The 24847-nt window shown below is 48.2% G+C and overlaps 1 protein-coding gene and 1 long non-coding RNA gene across 2 annotated transcripts in view; one reads left to right on the forward strand and one right to left on the reverse strand.

Annotated features, from left to right (window-relative positions):
- The window catches only part of XYLT1 (xylosyltransferase 1), a 349663-nt gene that overhangs the window by 124206 nt on the left and 200610 nt on the right, over positions 1 to 24847 (forward strand). The gene's annotated exons all lie outside the window — the stretch shown is intronic.
- LOC132658544 (uncharacterized) overlaps positions 1904 to 24847 on the reverse strand; it is a 34260-nt gene continuing 11316 nt past the window's right edge. The window contains exon 2 of the long non-coding RNA XR_009598344.1: positions 1904 to 24756. This is a non-coding gene — a long non-coding RNA (uncharacterized LOC132658544). The remainder of the gene's footprint in view (positions 24757 to 24847) is intronic.

Genomic DNA, 24847 nt, shown 5'->3' on the forward strand with positions numbered 1-24847 from the left:
CAGGGGATCTCCCCCACCCAGGGATTGGACATGCATCTCTTATGTCTCCTGCATTGACAGGCGGGTTCTTTACCACTCGCGCTTCCTGGGAAGTCCCCTAGGAGACCCACTAGAGCTCAAATACTACTTGTCTATTATGACACACCACTGGGAGGAGATACTTAGAAGCGATTGTTGACTGATGCTCAAATAGTTGTAAACACCCAGAAGCAGCATTCTCAGCTGTCACTTCAGACGTCAACTCCAGAGCTGCCCTGTCCAGGATGGTGGCCACCAGTATGGGGGCTGCCAAGCACTTGCCAGAAGCCTGGTTCAAGGTGAGCTGTGCTCTAGCTGAACCAGTATCAGAGTATCACATCCATACTTTTTCATCTTGATTGCACAGTGAAAATGATAATATTTGGATACATTAAGTAAAATAGATGGTTCAAATCAATCTCTCCCATTTCTTTTTCTTTTTAAAACCTGCGGACAATTTTAAGTTACATCTGTGGTACACACAATGATGAAGGGAATTGGGCTGGATCAGAGCCAAACCTTAGAAAACCATTTTTATTTTTCTAAATTAAAAAAGTTTTTTTTTGACCATGTGACTTGTGGGATCTTAGTTCCCGATCAGAGATCAAACCCAGAGCCCCAGAAGTGAGAGTGCCAAGTCTTAAACACGGGACTTCCAGGGACTTCCCCACTTTTTAAATTGTGATGTTCCTAAGCTCAGGGTCTCCTGAGAGGAGGCAAAAAGATTTCAGCTAATTGATGGTTCTGGTTAGTTGAGTTCACTTAATCAGGGCTTTGCCTCTAATTACGTTCACTGTCGTGTCTCCCCGGGTATATGGCACACCGCTTGTTATCAATTGCTCCTGAGTTCTCCTGGCTCCTGCCTGGGCTCCACGTGGAAAGCTGCAGGTTACAAAAGTCAGGGTCCTGCCCGCAGGCACGCAGTAGAGTGACGGTGGAATGTTGAAAGAAGAAGGACTTCTGGGCTCTGTCCCTGCTCAGTCTGAGGATGAATCAAGCTCCAGTTATCTGAATGCCAGAGCCCTCGGCCCCCTCTCTGCTGACACCTGCCAGGAGGCACTTGGCAAGGTGACCTCTTGAGGGGGCTGAGCAACAATATATTTTATCAGTGTCTTAACAGGCCTCCCTTTTCAGGAAGCTGTTCGGTGTGTGCAGCAGAGATTCCTTCCCAGGGTCCTGGGAATGGCTGAACACACCTGCCGACAGGTGAGATGCGCAGCAGTTTATTAATCCCAGATACTCACAGCCCCGGAGAGGAGGATGCCACATGTCGCAAAGGGCCACACTGGAACTTGTGCTCAAGGACAGAGTGACCGTCCAGGGCCCGTGGGAGGCAGACTTTGTACCTGGTGCCCCAAGAGGGTGAGGTGACCTCTGGCTCCCACATGAGGATGTGATTGTCTTGTTGTGAGTAATTGTGAGAACTGACAGGGAACTGAAACAAAGGTGAGCAGGAACTATGCCTGGTTCCTGTAATAAGGAGGGTTGTTTGGCTCGGGGACCTTATCCTGGGGAGCAGAGAGGGCAGGGGAATTACTCAGGCCATTTGAGGCCCTCCTGGTTTTCCCCAGATGTCATGGGAACACATAATATTAATTGTAGCCCTTGCGCCCCAACGTGGTGGGGTGGAGGAACTGGATGGTGGAATCGTCATAGCTGGGTTTGAATCTTGGCTGTGTTACTTGTTAGCATTTCAGCTCATGGGTCCTCAGTGTGCCCATCGGTAGAATGGGGATGTTAGCATCTTCCGTGGGTGTGAATCTGCTCATCTGGACACTACCTATTCATCCATCAGTACATATATACACGCACACACATACTTCTACTTAACAGAAGGGTAGTTTTCTCTCCACCACCACCTTTAAACACCAACAGCATAACCATAGCCAAATCAAAAACATCGTTTAATGAAAAGCAGATGTGTCAGTTGAGCAGACCGAGTTCTTCCATCCGAAGGCTGCATCTGGCCCTCCATGAACTGTTTCCACTGACTTACTGAGGATTTGGTTTTGTCATAGCCAGAGGCAGACATTGGCTCATTCTGATTCCCGGCCAAGGAGCCAAGCTGTTCGTTTATGTAATGCTAAGAGGACAGAGTCTCCACCCTGGTGGAGACAAGGAAGTCCAAGTTCCATGGGCTTTCCTTGGCGTAGCGAAGGCAGCTGCCTGGGAGCCAGGCGCCCCGCGGCACGACCGCCCTGTGTGATGCGGCCCCTCCAGAGGTGAGCCATTGTCTTCTTGGCTTAGAGGCAGCCTCGCCTCCACAGGCACCCAGGGGACTGGCTGGGAACTGGTTGAGCAGAAACACTCCCTGCGTGCAGAGCAGTGCGGTGTCTGTTGGCTTCTTCCCTCCAGATACACACGCTGTCTTTTTTCAAAGACAGAACCTCATCCCAGCAGTTCAAGGGACCACCCTCGCGAGCCTCCTTGGCTGTTCCTGCTCCAGCTGACTTGTGTGTAGGGGATTTTACTGCTCCTTGTTCATCCCTCACCTTCTCCTCAGTCACCGCCTGGGATCCTAGAGTCACGTCTGGGCTGAGCAGCTCAGGGGACTGCGCTAGCCTGGTTCTTTGAGCAGTGTGGCTGGTGGTGTTTTGGGGACCTGCACACGGCCAGCAAAATTTCATAATCACATGCCTGGGCCAGCCCATTCCTTAGCTCCTTCCAGGGGATGAATGGATATGGATGCACCTTGGGTAGCCTAACCCAGCCATCAGCTGTTTACAATTATCTGTTTACATTCATGAGGGTTTGTTCATAAGCGAGCAAACAGACAGTTTTTCAACAAGCCTGTGCTTTGTGCCAGATATAGTTCTTGTCCTAGTGGAGTTCACAGCCGTGTGTGCGTTTGTTTCCCTAGGTGTGTAAGTGTGTCTAGACCTGTCACTAATAAAGCAATGATCATTGATAGCAAGTTCCCTGAATGTCAGGAACTGGGGCTGAGAATACTATTTTCATTTAATCCTCACAACCTCATTCAACAGAGGTTAAATGTTTACTGTGTGTGAGGCATTACACTAAGCTTAGCATTTCAAGGTAGAACCTTCTACAACCTACCCTATTATTAGCCTTGTTTCACAAATAAAGAGACCCAAGCTGAATAGTCAAGTGCCTTAACCTGGTAAAGAATCCACCTGCAATATAGCAGACCCCAGTTCAATTCCTGGGTCAGGAAGATCCCCTAGAGAAGGGACAGGCTACCCATTCCAGTATTCTTGGGCTTCCCTTGTGGCTCAGATGGTAAAAATCTGCCTGGAATGCGGGAGACCTGGATTCACTCCCTGGGTTGGAAAGATCCCCTGGAGAAGGGAACAGCTACCCACTCCAGTATTCTTGCCTGGAGAATTCCATGGACAGAGGACCCTGGCAGGCTACAGTCCATGGGGTTGCAAAGAGTTGGACATGACTGAGCAACTTTCACACACTTGGGGTTACACATCCAGTAAGTGGGTAAGCTGGATTTCATATGTCATGCTCCTAACCATCGTGTTTCTTCTCTATCCATGGATAGATTTCTCAGTGGGTATGTCTACAGATTCATGTGTTTCCATGTTTGTATGACCAGCAGATCCAAAGCCAGGGGTTACTGGGTTTGACAGTATACTTTATCTCTCTGGTTAAAGTATGCTTTATCCTTCTGGCCATGAGCCCTGTTTCCTTATCAAGGAATCAGTGGATGGTGTCTTTCTATCAGCCTTGCAGAATATGAGCAGGAGGAGGGTGAGATAATGTTCAAGAAAAGCCATTTGTCTAAAATAATGGTCTGGATAAAGAACTAAGGAAAGTGTCTCACAGAAAGAATGGCTATTGGGTGAAGAAAATTGGTTTTTATCAGTTCTCTACCAGTTTTCCATTTGATGCTCAGCAGAGAGGGTATTATTATCCCCCATATTGTGAAAGTGGAATATGGAATCTGGGGTAATGAAATGATGGAGACAGAATTCAAGTCTGGGTCTGGCCTTGTCTATAGCCTGTGTTCTTTGCTCTAGACCAGCGGTTGGTAAACTATGGCTCATGGGCTCAATACGGCCAGCTGTCTATTTCAGTCAGTGGAGTTTTATTAGGAACACAGCCACGCCCGTTCCACACATACTGTCCCTGGCTGCTTTGAGCTACAACAGCAGAGCTGAGCCACTGTGACAGAGACCACATGGCCTGCGGAGCTGGAAGTCTTTGCTCTCTGAGCTTTTACTGAAAAATTCTGCAAACTCCTGTTCTAGACTCTAACGTAAGACCTGTGTTACAGATGCTTTTTTTTAACTAGGTAAAAAGAAATGCTAAGCAATGTGAAAATGCATATATACTGTATATACTGCACGTGTTCAGAAAAAACTCCAGCAGTCTGAAGCCTTCGGGACATAAAGACAGTCCTGATTTTCTCAAGAGGGAATATTTCTGCATTTTATCTCCCAGTCTCCTACTTTCTGAGGCGGAGGATACTGGACCTGGGTTAAACTTCTTTGAAGAAATCTCACCATCATTTCAAGCAGTAGGTTTTGGATTCTGCTAGAAGCACTGATGACTCCCAGTGGCAAGGAGAAGGATGTAGCTCTTCACTTAGTGGTTCCAGAGTCCTTTTTAAAAAAGATCTCTGTGTCTCCTTTTCAGTCATTTTTCCTGCTCTTACATTTCTTGTCCACCGGTATTTCTCACTGCTTTCAATGTGGCTGATTGTAACCCTTGACTGGCTGTGCTTCTCAGCTCCAGAAATCATCACACTCATTAGAAAGGTGCAGAGTGAATTGGTTGCATTTGAGAACCAGGCACCTGTGTATCCGTCCTGTCCTTGGCTGCTCTGTGTGGCTGAGCTCCTTGGAAGCAAGGCAGTGCCGTATGTGTTGGTTTCCTCCTGGCATCCAAAGGCAGGAAGTGGTCTGAGTTGCCTCTCTATGATGGCCCTGGTGTCCCCGGGTTCAGATTGACACTAGCCAAGGAAACAGCAAGCCCCGGAAACAGATGTGAGTGTGTCTGGCGCCTCACACTTCACAAAATACCAAATCTTATCCTCTGCTTTGAGCTTCAATGACCAGGGCTGACCGAGAGTTACTTTCATCTTCATCACAGATGTTAGCAGGAATAAGGCTCAACGCGGTGGAATTTAAGACTTGGGAAAACTCAGAGCGGCCTTTGAAATCCAAGCACAATTTCATAGTTAGAGATGTGTCTTTAAAATAGAAATTATAATCAAGTATGAAAAGGCAATTGTTCATTTTTAATCACCCAGCCCCAAGTGTGGTTACTTATTTTTGTTGACAGGTGTGAGTGATGCTGATTGAAAATCAGAATTGTGAGTTGTTCTTATTGGAATGGACACACTTGGTCTGCCAAACACTTACTGATAAATCTGCTTTTGTTTTGGTGGCTGGTGGTTGGTAAATAGAAATAGCTAGAGATGAGGGCAGGGTTAGACGGGGCATGTGTCCTGTGCTTAGTAGGACCATGCACTTGGTTGAATGCTCTGTTGTTACTACCTTGAAATTCTTAGGAAGTTTTTAATAAGAGGCCCTGAATTTTTATTTTGCACTCTGTCCCACAATTTATGTAGTGGGTTCTGGCCATTGTGAGTAGGATCATGGAATATCAAAGCTGGAAGGAACTTCAAGATCAGACTCTTAAAACCCCTCATTGTATTAATTTTTAAATTAATTTTTATTGAAGTATAGTTGATTTACAGTGTTTTTTTCATTTCTGTTATACAGCAAGTGATTCAGTTGTGTGTGTGTGTATATATATATATAAAATATTCTTTTCCAGTCTGATTTATCACAGGATATTGAGTACAGTTTCCCTTGCTACACAGTAGGACCTTGTTGTTTATCCATCCTGTATATAATAGGTCACATCTACTAACCCCAGACTCTCAATCCATCCCTCCCTTACCCCTCTCCCCCTTGTCAATCACAAGTCTGTTTTCTATCTGAGTCTGTTTCTGTTTCCTGGATAGGTTCATTTATGTTATATTTTAGATTCCACGTATAAGTGATACCATATAAAACCCCTCATCTTAAAAAAGGGAGAAACTGAGGTCAAAGCAAAAATAGAAATGACTTGCCTAAGGAAACAGGACAAAGGATGGCAGCCTCAGACCCGTGGGACCCCCGATCTTCAGGTCCCTCGTGATTACAGCCTCTTCCACCTACACAGAGACAGCACTTCCTGCCCAGTTCACGATCATGATCTTGAATGGAATGATGAACGAATTTAACCATAATCTAGCAGTTAATACTGATGAATTTAAATTTACCATTTATCCCCCTTTTCCCAACACACGTACACAAAGAGCAAGTAACCTGTTTTGTCGGTAACGTTTGAAAGTGGTATTTACTATAACAGAATTCTTATTGATGTTATAAAAATTAGGATAAAACTGAAAAATGCTAGCAATTTCCCTGAATTAAAAATTTGAATGTCATTTTCTTTCCATTTTACAAATGTCACACATGTGAAATTGCTGTTTTTGTAGATCAAAAAATGTTGAATATTGACAACTGATGTTCAACCAAAGTGCAAAAGCATTTCCTTAAATCATAGAGTATTTTTTGTAAATGTCATATTTATTGGCTGTATAAAATTCCATCACGTGTCTGCATGCAGTTATATAACTTTATTGAGTATATAATAATGAGCATACTTATTATAGCATCATATGTAAATAATTATATACAAATAACTGCATGTCTTCTTATGATAAAGCATCTTGCTCCTTTGCTTTCATAGATGGAATATTCTTTTAAAAATCACTTTGATTTCTTTTTTATGCCAAAAAGTGGTATTTTATTTAAAAAGTTTGAGAAAGATGGAAATAAAATGAGAAGTAAAATCATCATCCTGAAATATAATCTTCGGGGCACTTCTTTCTGGTCTTGGTTTCCTACATTTATATGCATTTGAAAGCCTGCATTTTTTTGTCACTGAGCAACATGTGGTGCACATTACATGGGATATTATGAATCTGATTAAGTATATTCCCAGTGACTGTGGGAAAGGAACTCCTCAAAGTGAGGTCCATGGATCGCAGCCAGTCACAAAGCATTTGTTTGTCACCGTCTGCACTGAGACAGCTTCAGAAATTGAGAGCAAGCTTTTAGAAACTTTTATAGTAATTGGCCATTGCTTGGCACCCAAGCATGGACAAGCATCTCAAGTTTTTTCTTTTTTTTGATACTTCAATTTTTGTTTTATTTTACAAATCTATCAGTCTGAGATAGAGAGGAGGAAGAAGGCTTTTCATCCCAGCGGGATGGAAAGGCACTGCTACAGATCCCAGCTCATGCCTGGGCTCCCATGCCGGGAGGGTGGGTGCCCCTCTCTGATCTACCCACACATGCGCTGCGGGGCTTTTAAAATTCCTGGGGCAGCTCTCTTGCTGTCTTTTTAGTTTTTTTCTGTCTTCTTTTGCTGCTTGCAATGAGCATCTTTCACTTTCTCTGTTCCTGCCTTTTCCTCTTCCTTTCCCTTTTTCTTCTCATTTCTTCTCCCTCTTATCTCCTGGAAACAAGGGAGGAGAAAGCTAGCAAGCCCCAGATATAGGATGAGTTGGGAAGTATGTCTGAACTGGGGTCTCAGAGTGGCTCCATCTAAATTAAACATGCTTTCGAATCCAGATGTTGTTAAATGCCTTCCTGCAGCCGGAGAATAAGGCTTTTCCTTACTTGCAACAGTACTGGTTGCGTTTTAGGTCCGAAGTTGGCTGGACTTTGAATAACTTCGCTATGTTCTACAGTTAAACATTTTTCCACGTTAGCCACACTTTGTTACCTTCTCTGTCTCACTCTCTGCCTTCCTTGATGGAGAGTCGAGAGCTAACTGGGCATTTTGGGGGACACGGGTAGTACCTGATCTTTTTCCCGGTGGGATCCAAAGCCCAGAGAATACAGCTGCACGTTGGTGGCGTCCTGTTGCCAGCGAGCAGGAGCGAGTGGCATCATTCTTTGAAGTGTGGGTCCTCAGAGTCCATCAGCCTGATGTCCCCTGGGCGACATGCACAAGTCCAGTGCTGGCGATAAAGAAAACCGCGATGACGAAATAACTGGCTTTAGTTAAATAATTCGCTGTTTACGGCTTCTCTGTTTATGAATCAGTTAAAAGCCCTTTTAAGTGAAATTGGATAGACTACAAAGTGTTGGTTTCATGTGTTTTATTTGCAGTTTAATCAGCGTGATCCAGCTGCTGGAGTGGGGAAGAGTCGAGCCGGGGTTTTAATTATCCCTGCTTTGCCCGAGTTAGGAATTCCCGATGGTGCCGTCTGCGTGAAGATGCCAAAAACTGCATTGTTCTTTAATTAGCTGTTGTAATTGTTTTAGTCTAATCTCCGTGATTAGCAGCAGCATTAAATACAGCAGGAAGAAAAGGCCTGTCCTCTATGCACTGCCCCAGTAAACAGAGCCTTTCTCCCTTCTGGAGAGGGATATCAGAGAGAATCAATTAGAACTCAACCAGGGTTGACTGGAAAATGACAAGACCAGCCACCATGAAGAAGAAATGGCTCTGGGACATGGGTTTATGGTCCCACTGCCAACTGGCCTGGCGTGTTCTGCTGCCCTGCCCTGTCCTGGAGGCATTTGGACAAGCCCCATTGGATGTCTCTGTTCCTCTCTGGGGCTGGGGAAATGGACTGGTCAGGCACCAGCTCTTGTTTTGGCTTCTGGTCCTTTGCTTCATGCATTCAACCACAAGCTTTTCTTAAGCATCTCTTTTGTGCCAGGCATCAGGCCAGGCGTCTGGGCTATAGCTTGGATCAAGGCAGGCACAGTCCCTGTCTGCACAAATCTGTAGTTTAGAGGAGGAAACTGACATTAATGGAACACTTGCATGAGTTCATTGTAAACTGTGAAATGCTGTGAAGGAGACTGGGTTTAACAGAGGTAACTCACCTGATCTGAAGGTCAGAGTGGGTGTCCCAGAGAAGTGAAGTGTATAAGCTGAGAGCCAGTGGGGGAAAAAAGTTGGCTGGACAGAGAAGCCAGACAAAGAGAGTTCCAGGCAGAGGGAACCACTTGTGCAAATATCCTATGGCAGGGAGAAATTCAATCCTTCCTTTTCATCATTTTCTTAGAGGCAGTAGAGTGTGATGGGCATGATCCGATTTCTGGATACAGGCTCCCAGGGTGCAAATTCCCCCTCTGCTATTTACGAGCTATGTGAAATTCTTCAAGTGGCTTCGCCCTACTCTGCCTCAGTGTTTTCAGACTGCAAAATGGGGATGATGATGGTAACCATAGTGATATCTAGTTCACAGATTTGTTGGGAAGATGAAGTTCCTACACGGTAAGCATTCAGAACATTGCCTGGCATATGGCGAGGGTCAGGAAATGTGAGCTGGGGCAGCCTTGACTTTGGGATCAAGAAAAGGAGCTAAAATCTAGATCTGGAGTGTGCAAACTTTGTGACCTTAGCCTGGTTGCTTACCCTTGCTGTCCCTGCTTTCTTATGGGTGAAGTGGGGATATTGCCTTGTGCTTAAGTAAGATACATCAGAGAGTTAGTCTTCTTGTAGTCCGTTGAAGATAGTCAGAGACTAGCAGCTATTGTCATTATTCATGAGAATCTGCTTGGCACATGGCTAGAGGTTGATATTCAGAAATGACAAATTCCCCTGATTTTTTATGCTTTCTTCTCATTTTCTATTGTCCTCCCCACACCCGCAGAAAAGATGTCTCTGTGGCAAGGTTTTTCCAACCTCGATGCTGTTGCTATCTGAAGCTGGATAAGTCTTTTCTGTAGTGGTGTCCTGTGACGGTAGGGGGCTGAGCATCCCTGGAGCCTACCCACAAGATGCCAGTAGCATTCTCTCCCCCACGTGGTGATATCCAGAGTGACTCCAGACATTGCCAAGTACCCATGTGGGACAAAATTGCCCCCTGTTGAGGACCACTGCTCTAGGGAGAAATAGAACAGATAGGCCAGCTGTTTCGTTAGGAATGATCATAGGAGAGTAGGCTGAAAACGTAAAAATCTACTGGCAAGGGGGAGTACAGCAGATAGCTTTGAGGCCCTTTGAGCCTGGGTCCTTACAGTGGGTCTCGATTTCAGTGCTGCCCTGGAATTACCTAGGGAGGATAAAGCTGATGCCTGTGTTCCCTACCATAGCGGCTGATGTACAGGTGACCCTTGAACCACTCGAGGCTTAGAGGTGCCTCCCTGCTCACAATTGAAAATCTGCATATAATTTAGAGTCGACCCTAGGTATCTATGCTGCCTGGTATCCACAATTTCTGGTGCGCAAGGTTCCTTATCCTCAGATTCAACCATCTTTGGAGTGTAGTATGACAGTATTTACTATTGAAAAAAATCTGCATTTATGTGGACCCTTGAAATTCAAACCCATGTTACTTGAGAGTCAGCTCTAATTGAGCTGAATGTTGAGCTTCCCAGGTGATTCTGATGGGCTGCCTGGGTTGAGAACCACTGTCTGGTTGCAGAGCGTACAGACCTGTGAAAGGTAAGATACCTGGGTGGACCTTGGGTTTTTATGCCACAGAAGAGTAGTGACTGGAGTATTATTACTGCTGCTGCTGCTACTACTGGACGCCGCTTATTCACATCGTTGTTCAGTCACTCAGCTGCTTCCGACTCTTTGTGCCCCCATGGACTGCAGCACGCCAGGCTTCCCTGTCCTTCACCATCTCCCGGAGTTTGGCTCAAACTCATGTCCACTGAGTCGATGATGCCATCAAACCGTCTCATCTGGTATGTTTATTCACATACCAGGCCTAATTCTCAGTGCATTACATACGTTAACTCATTTAATGCTGAAAACAAGTCTGTAAGGTAGGTACTGTTATCAGTGAAAAAAGTGAAAGTGTTAGTTGCCCAGTTGTGTCTGACTCTTTGTGACTCATGGACTGTGGCCCACCAGGCTCCTCTGTCCATGGGATTCTCCAGGCAAGAATACTGGAGTGGGTTACCATTCCCTTCTCCAGGGGATCTTCCATACCCACAGCTTGAACCCAGGTCTTCTGCATTGCAGGCAGATTCTTTACCATCTGAGCCACCAGGGAAGCCCCCCTGTTTTAATGGTAAGGACACTAAGGCAGAGCTTACAATGTGCTAAGTAACTTCAGTTGTGTCTGACTCTTTGCGACACCACGGATTGCCTGCTGGGTTCCTCTGTCCATGGGGTTCTCTAGGCAAGAATACTATAGTGGGTTGCCAGTTTCTTCTCCAGAGGATCTTTCCTACCCAGGAATTGAACCCATGTCTCTTACATCTCCTGAATTGGCAGGTGATGCCACCTGGGAAGTGCCAGATCTTATAAAGGGGCCACTTAGGCCAAGACAGAGCCAGAAGGAAGGCTGTTCCAGGCAGAGGGAAGAGCAGGCACAGACTCCCAAAGACTCAGACGGAAGATATGAAGAAGTCTGGTGGGGAGGGGGTGTGATGAGTGGGCTTGGCAGGAGGTTAGGACATGAGGTTAGAGAGGTGGGCAGCAGCCAGTGACACGGCCGTTATCCCAGCCAATGACTGAGGAAAGGGGGTGGAGCTGCTTCCTTTCACCAAGGTCACAGAGCTGCTGTCAGAGCCGATTCCAAACCCAAGCTCCGTGACCTGGACGCGACATGGCCCAGAATGGCTCCTGTTTCCTGCTCTGCCCTCTGTCACCCCATGTGTTCTGAGATGGGGTTTGGGAAAAGCAATGGAGACAGCGTTCTTCCTGTTGTTCTTCTAGGATCTAAGAGGCAGAGAGGGACTCCTGCAGGTTCCCAGTTGACTTGAATAGGGCAGGCATTTTATACCTCTTTCATGACCACTTATTAGCTGCTTCTGAAGTGCCAGGCTCTGTAACAGATATTTTCCATGTATTTCTGGACATGGTATTGAAAGTAGGCCCTTTACAATAGATGGACAGTCATTGTCCCCATTTTATAGATGTGAAAACCAAGGCCTAGAAAGTGGAGGCAGCTTTTAGCCCAGCCTACTTGACAGCCAGCCGTGCTTTCCTCCCCAGTGTTTTTCTGACTTGTCTCTGTGTTGTCTGTGACACCTGGGTGTTCATTATATACATTGGCAGCATCAGTTGTTGAATTCAAGGGCCAGGTTCTGAGCTACAGTTGCTGTTGGGAATCTGCATCATTGATGCCTAACATTGGATTTTGCTGAGGCTCCAACTAGCATGCAGGAAACAGACCTTTAGCTAGTGAGAGAAGCAGGCCAGGTCACCTGACCCTGTACATTAGGGATGTCCTGTGCTGAGGCAGTGTGGATTAGTGGTTACGAACCCAGGTTTTGGACTGATGTCAGGCAAACCCCAGTTCCAGTTTCCCTCTTATTTCTTCTTCGAGTATTTATGCAGGACCTACTGTGTGCCAGTATTACTCCAGACACTGAGGAGTCCAAGGTCCCTGACCTCATGGAGCTCAGTAAGCAGAAACAGACTATGAACACCTAAAGAAATACATAAATAAGAAGCTTCAAGGACATGGAAAGCTGCTATAGAAAAATTAAACAGGGTGATGAGATGGACTCAGGGTTTGTGTTGGGGTAAGTGGTCTTGGAGCCCAACTTTGAATGATGAGAGTCAGTCAGACAGACATTCAGAGCTGCAGGGGAGAACTCCAGGCAGAGGAGTCTGTGTGTAAATGTCCTGAGGCGGGAATGAGCCTGGCTTGGTGCTTGAAACATGGTGATGAATGAGGGGAGGAGGAAGGAGATGATGGAGGGGGGCAGTCAGTGGATCCCATAGCGTCTCACAGGCCATGAGAAGGAGCTTGGGTTTTTATTATTTTATTTATTTATTTTAAAAGATCCTATGTGACGATGCATCATGTCATAGTTTATTGGTTTTTTTTTTTCCCCCACATCTTAACTTTTGATGGTGTGTGGGGTCTCATTTCTCCAACCAGAAATCAAACCTGCATCACCCTGCATTGAAAGCGTGAAGTCTTAACGACTGGGCTGTTAGGAAAGTCCCTGAATTTTATTTCAATTGCAAAAGAATACGTGAGGGTCATGGGACACTGCATGTAAATATCTGTACAGTGCCTGGCACGGTGTGCTAGTCCCTCAAATGTTAGCTGTTGGTGTTATTATGTATTTATGGTTACTTTGTATTTGGACATTCATTCCCCAGACCTCTGGTATGTCTGCCATGAATCTCAAAGGTTGCCTTTTTTCTCCCCTCATAAATGACCTGAGGAGAAGTTACAGCTCAAGGAACCACGAAGAGATGGCACGAGGCAAGCACCTAGAAATGGATTCCCATCACAATTCATTGCTGCCGATGACGAGAGGCCCCTTAAATCTGGCTGGAGCTTAAAAGTCAGTTCTTTCGGATACCAGGTTCTGTGAAAGATTAGCTTTAATCCCAAATCCCTCCACTCTCTAAGTCAGCCAAGTAGAGGTAAAAGAGAGCCTCAGGAGAAGGGGCCCCCTAACTCAGAAATCTGCATGGAGTTGGGAAGCAAGATAACTGTGCTCCCTCCCCCAACCCTCAACTGTCATTCAAAACTCAGTAAATACTGGCTGCCAAAATCCTCCAGTCCCCCAGGCCCAGAAGACATGTGTAAATATCTCTTCTCCATGTGGTATCCAAAGATGGAGTCAACATGCTTAATTTCCTGTGGATTCCGCTGTTGGTTGCTACAACCTAGAAAATTGATCAGATAAAGGCTGTATACTGAAGGGAGGACAGTTTGTGTTGTGAGTCATGGAAGAAGATGGCGGCAGGAAGGCCAGCCAGCCAGGTGGGATCCTGCTTAATCCCGCTTTGCTCTCGCACTCTGCTGGGGCTGAGTGAGATGGGCAGGAGCTGATGGAGGTGGGAAGTCAGCGGATCCCATAGCGTCTGGGTGCAGCTTCCTAACCCTCTTCTCTGAGTTTTGCAGGTTGTCATCACATTCTTGTTGGCCCCATATCAAAGCCCAGAGATCTTGATTTAATTCAGTGGTAAGAATCTTGCAGAGTAATCTGCTGTGTTTAGAATGAATAACCTCATGCATAAGTTTGGTTGAGTCCCTTCGCTCTTCACCTGAAACTACCACGACATTGTTAATCAGCCATACCCCAATATAAGATGTTTTTGATGTTAAAAAAAATTAAAATGAATAGCCAGCAAGGACTGTAGAGTACATGGAACTCTCCTCAATGTTAGTGGAAGCCTGGATGGGAGCTTCAGGGAGAAGGGATCCATGTATATGTGTGGCTGAGTCCCCCTTCACTGTTCACCTGAAACTGTCACAATATTTTTAATCAGATATGCCCCAATACAAAATAAAAAGTTTAAAATTAAAAAAAAAAAAGAATCTTGCAAAGAAAGATCCAGGCTAGATATTCTGATTTGAGTTTAGAGCAATTGGATATAAAGGTCAAGGGCACAGGCCTCAGAGGCAGACTAGGGATCCACCCAACAGGTTGGTGGCCTTGTGAGCTTCCATCTCCTAACCTAGGAATCGTTCTGTGTCTGCCTCAGAGGGTTCAGAATTTATTAAGCGCCTGTTATGTGTCCGGTCCTGGGCTGTGGTGCTGGAGGACATGCAGTGGAAGGCATGTCTTGGTCTTCATGAGATGACCAAGATGGTGGAGAGATGGGCCAAAATCAACCCACTGAACCATGGACCAACACTGCAGCAGTGACCCACTGTGACTGGATACGGGGAAAGAAGAGAACGCTTAAAGGACGAGGGGGTGCAGATGCCCAGAGTGACAGACACACAGGGCACACAGGGCAAGAAATGGATGGAGATCAACGTAGCTGAAGGGAAAAGGTGGAAGGAAAGAGGCCTGAGCTGGGACTGAATGGAGGGATGAGTTCAGAGTTTGCCAAGCCTGGTAGGTAGCACTCTGGTTTCATTCTAAGGCTGTGCACCATCTCTGGCCTGGCACTTTGCTTTAGCCTCCGCATCTGCTTGCTTCTCCTCCCTCCCCTTCTCTGACTGCCACCCCTCAGCAGATATTCTCAGCTCAACTTCCGGAGAGCTGTTCTTTTAAATCACGAGTTGGATGAGGTCATGTCTCTGCACTCAGCCTTCCACTGGCTCTCATGCCACTTGAAGTGTGAGCCAAAGGCCCGGCCTTGGCAAAGCTCCCACTGACCTCTGGACTTGATCACCCACTGCCTCCTCTCTCCCTGACCCTTTCAGGCACATCACCCCAGGACTGAGTTTTTCTTGTTTCTTTGACTGAGCTTCTAGGTATTGGATTGTGAGTCATTATGACAGAAGGCATCCCTTTTTGCTTAGGCCACCAGGAAGCACAGAGCCTTGTCTCTTATCAATTGTAGCCATTCTGTTAGCTTTGGTTGATAAAGCTTCCCCTCCTTCACAGTAGGTATTGATCCTCTAGCTCTAGGTCAGCGGTTTTCTGGCTTTTTTTGTCTTTCGTGGCAGGCTTACCTTTTATGGGATAGGTGGGGGCAGGTATAAAGTGCAGTTTGGTTTCACATGCTGCTCTAAACTAATTTGTGTGTCTGTCTCCTCTAACCTAAAGTAAGAGCAGACACATTAATGCCATTTGTGGAGAAATAGTTCATAGTGGTGGGGATTGGGGGTGGTGTTGAGAGAGGAACCTCTGATGCTCTGAGGGAAACCTGCAACGCATTTTCTGGGATGTAGAGTCTAGTAGTTTCTGGGGGGCTTTAAAAGTGACTTTGACTCAGCCAGTGTGCAACTAGGGTGGGCTGACTGCACACTCCGTCCTCTGCAGCCCCGAAGGTGCTGGTGTGTGGGCGATGGGTGGGAGGCTCAGTCAGAGCCCCATCAGGCTCCTTGCCAGGGAGTGGGGAGCTGGTGGACACTCGAGGACCATGGTTCATTACCTCGGGGCCTGTCGCTACAGAGCTTTCTGTCTCCTGATCCAAGGACTACAGAGAGCTCCTGAAATGACTCCTGGACAAAGTCTGCTTAGAAGTCAAAACTAGCAAGTAGTAAATGAACCAGTTTGCTCTGGCCTGTAGAACATTTTTAGACAATTGGGTTTTCATCTTCTCTGGGCTGGAGAAGCCCTGTCCAGCACTCCCGGAGCAACGACCGTGACTCAGTGACTCGCCCTGCTGGGGCTGCGTTTGGAATCTCTGGACAGAATAGAAGTAAGAGACCCCCGCTTAACGCTTCAATCTCACCCTTTCCCATACAGAGCTCTGTGGGTTAGCCATCTGGGGTGGATCCTTCCAGCCTAATTTTCACTTTCCAGTTGGGGGAACTGAGGCTTAGAGAGGTTAAGAGACGAGCTTACTGATGCAGCCCTGACAATAGTTGCTCCACATGGAGGCAGAATTGTTCCCAATAACATAGCGGATTTTTTAAAACATGTTTCCCTCTATGGTTTGAATTGTTTTTCCCTTAATGAAAGGAAACCTTTTTTACCTAACTATACCAGCAGCATTATAGCAATATGAACAGAGTGCCACGTTGAAGAAGGAAAGAATTTACCCACAGCTCCACCTCTCTGGCTAGAAATCAAGCAGCGTCCGTGGGTCTGGGTAGTCCCTATCTGCACACACAGATCATCCTTACAGAGTTATAAGCACAAGGAACGTTCCCTTCCAAGGAGCCCCACATGCCATAAAAGTAGCGGCAAAGAGGAGCCTTGTCTGGTGGGTGGCTGCCCGCGAGGCGGCGTCTGGAGGCCCTGCTGGAGAGGGAGGCCTTGTTCTGTGCTGTAAGGCCTCACTGTGTGCCCCCTTTCCCCGCCCCTGCCCACCCCCACCCTAGCCCCAGCAGCCAGAGGCCAAGATTTTGGCCAGGCAGGCCAGGCTCCGGCTTCCTGCCCTCACAAGCAGGCCTCTGTGGGGTTGCCAGGCGCCAGGGAAGGGGCTGAGATGTGGAACAGCAGATTTCTGTCTGGTCCTGATGCTGGCAGACAGCCCAGGGCAGCCTTGCGAACATCAGACCAGGTACTGGGGGCAGACTGGCAGACAGGAACACGTTTGAGCCAGAGCGGGACCGCTTCAGACCCGCCGGGGCAGGCCATCTGTGGCCACGGCCCTCTCCTTCAGCTTCTCTGCTCGACTTCTGCCAGTGGGCCCTTTCCCAAAAGACCTGGTCCCTTAGGACAGGCCTGGAGTCTCCATGTGGCACCCAGCAGTCCTTCTCAGATATGAATACCCCTGGGAACAGCCCTGATCCGTGAGAACTTGCATAAATACCAGAACTTGCCAGAGAAGCAATAGGAGCGTCAGCTTTAGACTTCAGGAATTTATTTCTGTGTCCTGCCCTCCTCGTGCAAGTTTGAGGCTCTCTGTACCTCTGTTTCCTCATCTGCAAAATGAGATCCGATAGGCTTGTGGTGAGGAATCAATAGTAAACAACACGCACACGCACGCGCACACACACACACAAATTAGTGCAAGGAAAATTTGAAACCTAACTAAGGTCTGTGGTCTGGTTAGCAGTACTAGGCTGATGTTCATTGTCAGACTCTGACACAGACTCTGACACAGCGCTGCGGTTACATATGATGTCACTTTGGGGGATGCTGGGCCAAGGAACACGGCCCTCCCTGGAATGTCTTGGTGACTTTCTGTGAGTTTGTAACTTTTTTAAATTTTTATTTGTTTTTGGCTGTGCTGGGTCTTTGTTGCTGTGCAGGCTTTCCTCTAGTTGTGGCGAGCAGGGACTACTCTCTAGTTGCAGGGCACGAGCTTCTCAGTGTGGTGGCTGCTTTTATGGAACATGGACTCTGGGGCGCATGGGCTTCAGTCATTGTGGCTTTCGGGGTCTAGATCCCAGGCCCAGCAGCGGTGGCTCTTGGGGTCTCGCTCACAGGCCCAGCAGCTGGGCTCTCGAGCTTAGTTGCTCCATGCATGTGGGATCTTCCCAAATCAGGAATCAAACCTGTGTCTCCTGACTTGACTGGCAGATTCTTTACCATGGAGTCACCAGGGAAGCCCTAAATAGATCTTTGTTTCTTTAAAAATAAATAAGTATTTACTTTTAAAAGTTGAAAAAGAAAGAAAAATGTGTTAAGGCATGTAAGGCCTCAGGACCAGGCTTGGGGCGTGGCTAGAACCTCGAGTGCTGGGTGAGCTGGTGGCGACACGGGTGATCACTGAGGATGCTTCGGCCCACGGCAGACCCTGCAGACCGAGGGGAAGCAGGGTTTCTGCGGCCTCCAGGTCCCCTCTGCTTCTCTGCCCTCCCCTTGCCTCCCCCTGCCTCCCCCATCTCCCCCCAGCCAGCTGATGAAGGGCATTCCCTGAGCACACCTTGCTTTTTCATGCTCCTGAGTATTGCCCCTGCAGCGCCCTCTGTCTGGATTGCCCCTCAAACCTTCTTGTCTGGTGAGCTTCAGCTCACACTTGCCTTCATGGGACCCCCTGGCGCCCCCACCCCACCCCACCCTGACCTCTTCCTGGACCCTCACAAGGCTGCAGAGCCATTTTTCTCAAAAACATGGTCCTGCATGGACAGCATCAGTACCAGTGGGAACCTGAGAAAATGCAGGTTTTCCTGCCACGCCCCTGGCCTCCTGCATCAGAAAGTGGGGGTGCGGGAGGGAGAGCCACCGTCTAACAGCCCCCGCCCCCTGTGGCTCTGAGGATCCCGCTCTGTTGTTGCTCAGTCGCTCTGTCGTGTCCGACTCTGTGCGATCCCATGGACTGTAGCCCACCAGGCTTCTCTGTCCATGGGAATTCCTGGGAGCCCAGGCCTTCTTGGACTTTAACACCAGTCCCCACACCACCCTATCCCCCCAGGCGCTTGTTCAGGTGCAGACAGGGTGGGGCCTGGGAGTCCGCGTTTCCAGCCAGCCCAGGTGACGCAGATGCCGCTGGGCTCCTGGAGGTCACAGTCCACGTCGCCTTTCCACTGCCCAGGCAGTAGGGACCTGACAGTTTGCTGTTGTTGATGAAACAGTGGGTGGATTTGAGGGGCTGGTTATCCCAGACTGAGGGGTGGTTCTCCTCATGGAGGGCTAGGGGCCGGAAGCCAGGATCCATCTTCATGTGACCACGGCTGGAGGAGGGAAAGCTTGTAAGGTGAGGAGGGCCGGGTCAGCTAGAGTCTGTGCAGGCAGGCAGATACCACGCTCTGCCTGGCCCCGTTTCTCCCCTAATGGTGTTTGGGAGTGGAGCCACGGGATGTGACCCCTGGAAGGGACACTCTGTCCACACTTGGAGCAAGCCTCTCTCTTCCTCCCCATGTTTAAATGTTTATTTATTCTCTAAATGTGCGCTGAAACTGAGTAGAGCAAAGACATGTTAGTGGGCAAAACAGATTGCCTCTCTGCCTCAGACAGTGTTACCGTCTGATTTGGAGACAGATGTCAGTCATTAAACGAGGCACTGATAAGTGTGGTGAAGTGAAGGCTGAGCGTCCTGAGGGTTTCCACTATGAAGCCTGACCAGGGAGGGGCAGCAGAGTGTCCCTGGGGAAGTGACATTTAAGCTAAAGCAAGGACGTGGAGACTAGAAGCAGCATGTGCAAACGTCCTGGGCTCAGTAGGAATTCATTGCTACTCATAATGACTGGAGAGAAAGCCAAGAAACAGGGGAGAGTGGAGAGGGGCCGAGGAGGAGGGCAGGGGCCGTGTCTTACAGGGCTCTGCAGGCTGCAGTCAGAATTCTGTCTTTATCTTCAGAAAAATTGGGAGAATTGGAATGATTTTAAGTGAAGGAGTAGCATCTGATTTGTCTTTTCCAAGGATCTCTCTGGCTGCCAGCGGGAGAAGGGATGGATGGGCAGGTAAAGCTTGTGACGGGGCCTAGTCAGACATCAGCAGCTCTCGTCCCGTTGCAAGTAATGGAGGAGCTGGAGAGAAGTGGATGCAGCCAAGGGAGACCTAGAACTGGGTAGGGGATTGGAATTGGGACAAGAGGAGGGTGAAGTATCCAGTAATCCAGTTCGGTTGCAGCTCATTCCTAATGGTAGAACCTGGCAGTTTTAATCTAATCCTATCCTCATAGAGGTGATAAGTTCCTGCCACCAGCCTCCAACCCAGCTGCCTTTGAGCTCACATCACATTTCTCCTCTGCTTCTCCTTTTTCCCTGGGGTCCCTCCACCCATATACCTGTGAACCTATGCATTTTGCTTTCTCTCTCCATAACCTCCCTAAGCAATCCTCTAAGGGTTGTGTGCAGATGCTAAAGAGAAGCGTGGGTTTTGCCAACTCTAAGCCCAAACCACAAACCCACAGCTTAACTCCATACCTCTTCATCTTCTCAACTGCAGTGGCTCATCCACAAAATAGGGAGATTAAACCATTTGGAATGAGAAGGATCCCTTTGGAAGGAGAGGGACAAGAGGCAAGTTGAGGGGGCGAGTATTTACTGCGATCTTTACATGAAATCTTCAGGGCTGGAAAAATAGTTTCTCAGAAAAGCCGCCATCTTCACAAGGCAGAGCACAAATGAAGCACTGTCCGACGGTTTCAGAGAAACTGAGCTGGTGTCTGCCCTGGACAACCTCTCTCCACTCATTCATCATGAGTAAGCTGGGCTGCAGCAGCGAAGGCAGGCGGGGGTGGCTCACTCCCGTGCCCTCGAGCTTCAGCCCTTGCCAGCAGGTAGTTGCTGAGTGAGGGCCCATTGTGTGTCAGGCACTTCTCAACCAGGGGCCATGGTGCCCCCAGAGGATGCTTGGCAGAGTCCAGAGGCAGTTTTGGCTGTCATAGCTGGGATGCAGAGTGAGAGATGGTCCTGACATCGGGTGGCTGGAGGCCAGGGATGCTGTTCAACATCCTACAGTGCGTAGACTGCTCCCCAACCATCTGCCCCCAAACGCCAGTAAGACTGAGGCTGAGAAACCCTGGTGTAGACCCCTTGTGCTTCCCTGAGCCTCCCTGAGCCTCCACTGGGCAAATACCTTTAGAGCTCTCCTTCATGCTAGGCTCTGAGTGGGCCTTTGGTTTTCCATGAACCTTCATTTCTTGTCATTCACGTTTGCATCCCTCTGTCCCCATCCGCCCAGATTCACTCGGCACCAGCCGTGGCAGGAGGCACCGAGCTAACCACATTTCCTATTTTACCTATAATCCTCACGGCTGTTAGAGGAAATAGGCATTATTTTCCCCACGGAAAATAATGAATTCCATTTACTGAGCCTCTCTTGTGTGCCAGGCACTGGGGGAGATACTGATTTCTACAGCTCACAGCACCTCAGGCTTGAATTAGGTTCTATAATCCCATTTATCGCAAAGTTGGTGCTTGAATGAGAGAAGGGTCTCGGTCAAGTCCACGTGCCTGGGAAGTGGGAAGGAAGCTAGCAATTGAGGGCATCTTTGGGTTGGTTTGCGGGAACATGGGCAGGTGTCTAAAGACTAAACCAGCCTGTGAGGAGGCAGACGGAGTTTCATTCTTCTCTGCACCCTGGCCACCTTAGACGGGCCAGGGGAGCAGTCCTCCCTCATTCCTAACGGGGGAGTGGGGAGCAGGTCAAGGGGAGGAGCTCTGTGGGGAGAAGGGCCTGCCCTTCTGGGCTGTGCCCCACGTTTCATAGTACAGGGATGTCACATAGCAACTTTTAAGGCATGTTTTGTCAACTCCGACACACTGCTGACATACTGATCTGGATCTTCGTTGTGTGGGGCAAGAGGGCTGTGTGCATTTTAGGATGTTTAGCAACCTGGCCTCCTTCTAATAGAAGGCAGCAGCACCCGACCCTTCCTCCCTGAGTTGTGAAAATCAAAAATGTCTCCTGGTATTTCCAAATGTCCCCTAGGAGGCAAAATTGCCCTGCTCCCCCAAGTCAAAGACCACTCCCCTGAAATAAGCAGCCCCAGTTTGGTAGGAAACAAAAGCATGGCCCAGAGGGAGAGGTTGATGACTCAAAGGATGATAGTGAGTAGTGGCATCTAAGACTGAACTCTGGCCCCCTGGTCTCCCAGCCAACGGAGCGCCCAGGATGTGGGCAGCCATTTTGGGAGGTTGGGGTCGTGGACGTGTCTGAAGAAATGGGCCACCCTTTTCAACCCCCAACACCCCGTCACCCTGTTACAGAGCCTTCATGCTCTCCCACTCCTCACGGCCCACTGTGGACTCTTTAGTGATGCCAACAGACGGGCTGATGGACGTGCTGAGGCTCCATTACACCGACCCTGCGTTGGATATTACCCAGAGGGGCAGTGCATCTGCTGTGTCTAACGCCCAATGGCAAGCCTTCCCTGTTATCCCTTGTGAGCGTCTTTATTTTAGAGACATCCGGGCATCAACCCCTCTGTAGACCCAGCAGACGAAGGCTGAGCACTATCGGCCCATCACTGCCCACTCTTCAGAAGCCATCCTCACCCCTGCTGGGCACTCCCTACAGGAACAACTGCCCAATTGAATCCCACTTATAGACTCAACCTCCTAGGGTGCAGGAAGGCCCCTGGGCATGGAAGCCATCCAAGCCCCGATCAATCACTTCTTTTATTCAGGGCAGAGTTACAAATGGGCCAGAGTCATTGGAAAGATTTTCCACCTCACTGTGCAGAGAAACCCTTATGAAAGGTGTATTGATGGATCCCCTTGTACCAGGATGTTACTGGTCTCAGAAAGGCAGGAAATAAGTATCTGCTGGCTCTCATTCTGCCACAGAAACCCTCTTTCAGGTCAAATTTCCTCTGTGCCCAAGCACATTTGATTTAAATCATTTCACTGCAAAACATAAATAAAATAGAGATGACTGCTGTAATGAAAAAGAGAAACACCCCAGTGATGTAGTTTTGACATCCAAAAATAGGATGTTAAAACTACAGGTTCATATAACTAACGGGTTCTCAGGCCCCAGGCACTGGCCCACTTATTTCAGGCAGCACAAGCGAGTAACCATCCGGACGTGTACCACCAAAGAGATCAGACTCTCAGCTTCAAGACTCAGCTGTGACTCACTTCATCTGTGTGACCTCGGCCAATCATTGCCTCTCTGTGCCTTAGACTCTTCCTCTGTATAATGAGGAGGCTGGAATACATGCCTCTAATATCCTTTGGCTTCATGAAAGTAAGAACATTTATGAGTTGGAAACTCAAGCGTGCTGCTGCTGCTAAGTCGCTTCAGTCGTGTCCGACTCCGTGTGACCCCATAGACGGAAGACTGGGGACTGATGTTCCCCAAAGGATCGCTGTCCTTGCGAATGGTTTGGAGATATTGTCGTAGACTAAACGTTTGTAACCCCTGCCTCCTTGCAAATTCATACGTTGAAGCCCTAACGTGCAATGTGATGGTATTTGGAGATGGAGTATTGGGGTGGTGATTATGGTTCAGCAAAGTCGCGAGAGTGGATTCCTTGTGTTGGGGTTAGTGTCCTTGTAAGTAAAGGAAGCTCTCTGTTCACGGTGTGAGGATGCAGCAAGAAGGCAGCCGTCTGCAAGCCAGGAGGGGGCTCTCGCCAGCACTGCCAGGCTGGCACCCTGATCTCAGGCTCACCTACCTCCGCAACCGGGAAATAAGTGAAGACACCCAGTGGTATTTTGTTACAGCAGCACAAATGGTCCAAGGCAGAGGGATTCCTGCAAGTTGTGAGCTTTCAGAGGTGTATACAAAGGGGACTTTTAAAAAGTTCTGTTCATAGCCAGTGTTTCAGAAGTGCCTGTACTGCATAAAGTGAAACACACACGTCTGGTGGCATTGTATCCTGCTTGGAATTCAGCTTTAAAGGTCAGCAAAAGTCCTGTGTGGTCTGAATGTTTGTTCTCTTGTGTGTTCTCTCTCCTCCCACATTCTTCCTCTCCACTTCTCACTTCCCCCCCCCCATTCTTTCACTCTTGTCCCCTCCCCAATGACCTCCATTTGAATTCTCTTCATTCAAATGCACCTATGGTATACCCCCCACCTGTCTGAGCTCGGGCTTGTTCCAACAGAATTCCAGAGACTGAATGGCTTATGAACAGCAGACCTTTTATCTCTCACAGTTGTGAAGTCTGGAGGTCCGAGTTCAGGAGGCAACATAATCAGTTCCCCTGTCTTTGGCCTCAGAATTTGCATTGTGTCCTCACATGCCAGGAAGAAGGCAGGAGCTCCCTGAGGTCCCTTGTATAAAAGGCACTAATGCTGTTCATGGGGGCCCCACCCTCATGACCTATCACCTCCCAATGCCTTCCCATTGTGGGGATTAAGATTGTAACATGAATTTAGGTGGGAAACAAATGTTCAGCCCCTAAAACCACCACCTGTTATCTCCTAACAGGAGGATGCACTTGGTAAGTTCTCTGGAGAGACACCTGCATGGAAGGGAAAGGAAGAGCTTTCATTTGCCCTTTGGCTCTCAAAACCCCTCTGGACTGACTTTATAACTGTCCCCTGTCTCAAGTGTACTTCCATCTTTGTGTGTCGGGGAAGGGGCTTAACACAGCAGTTTTCCCTGGCTGGAGAGGCACACCCCCTGCCCTCCACCACCACAGCTAGCCTTATCCAAGGCCCGAGGAGTGACGGGTGAGCACAGCCAGGTTCGAAGCAATGAGTAAGCACGCCTACCTGGCTCCCCATGGCTGCCCGAGTATCTGTAGGAAGAGGGTCGGTACACAGGACTGACTATTTCTCACATGTGTGGTTTCCAGATCTGGCTATTTTCATCTGGAGATAAAAGTTCTCAGGAAGCCAGAGCCTGTCGTGTTATCGTTATGAATGCTTTAGTAGAGCAACACTTCACCTGTTCAGCAAAAAAGGTATTCTGCTTTATAAATAAACGTCCCAGAAAACAAAAGCTGACCCCTGTAAGACACAGACACACAAACACACAAGTTAGTTGAGTTGTCTTCCTGGAAAATGTGTCATGTCTTCTAGGCTTTGTCCAGCGTGGTCTGAAGAACAACATGGAAAGTGTCCTCGCTGGCATCATCGTTGTCATCATTCATTGTTGCGCTGTGCTGTGGTTCTGGTTCTGTGATGCCTGAAGGAGTTAACAAGGTGTGACAGAGCCCCTTGCCCATCCACTGAGTGGCCCCCTCCCTCTGCACCTTGATTCCGCTCTCTCATTGCTT

Source organism: Ovis aries, chromosome 24, assembly GCF_016772045.2.
Source record: "Ovis aries strain OAR_USU_Benz2616 breed Rambouillet chromosome 24, ARS-UI_Ramb_v3.0, whole genome shotgun sequence".
In the NCBI taxonomy this organism is placed as follows: Eukaryota; Metazoa; Chordata; class Mammalia; order Artiodactyla; family Bovidae; genus Ovis; species Ovis aries.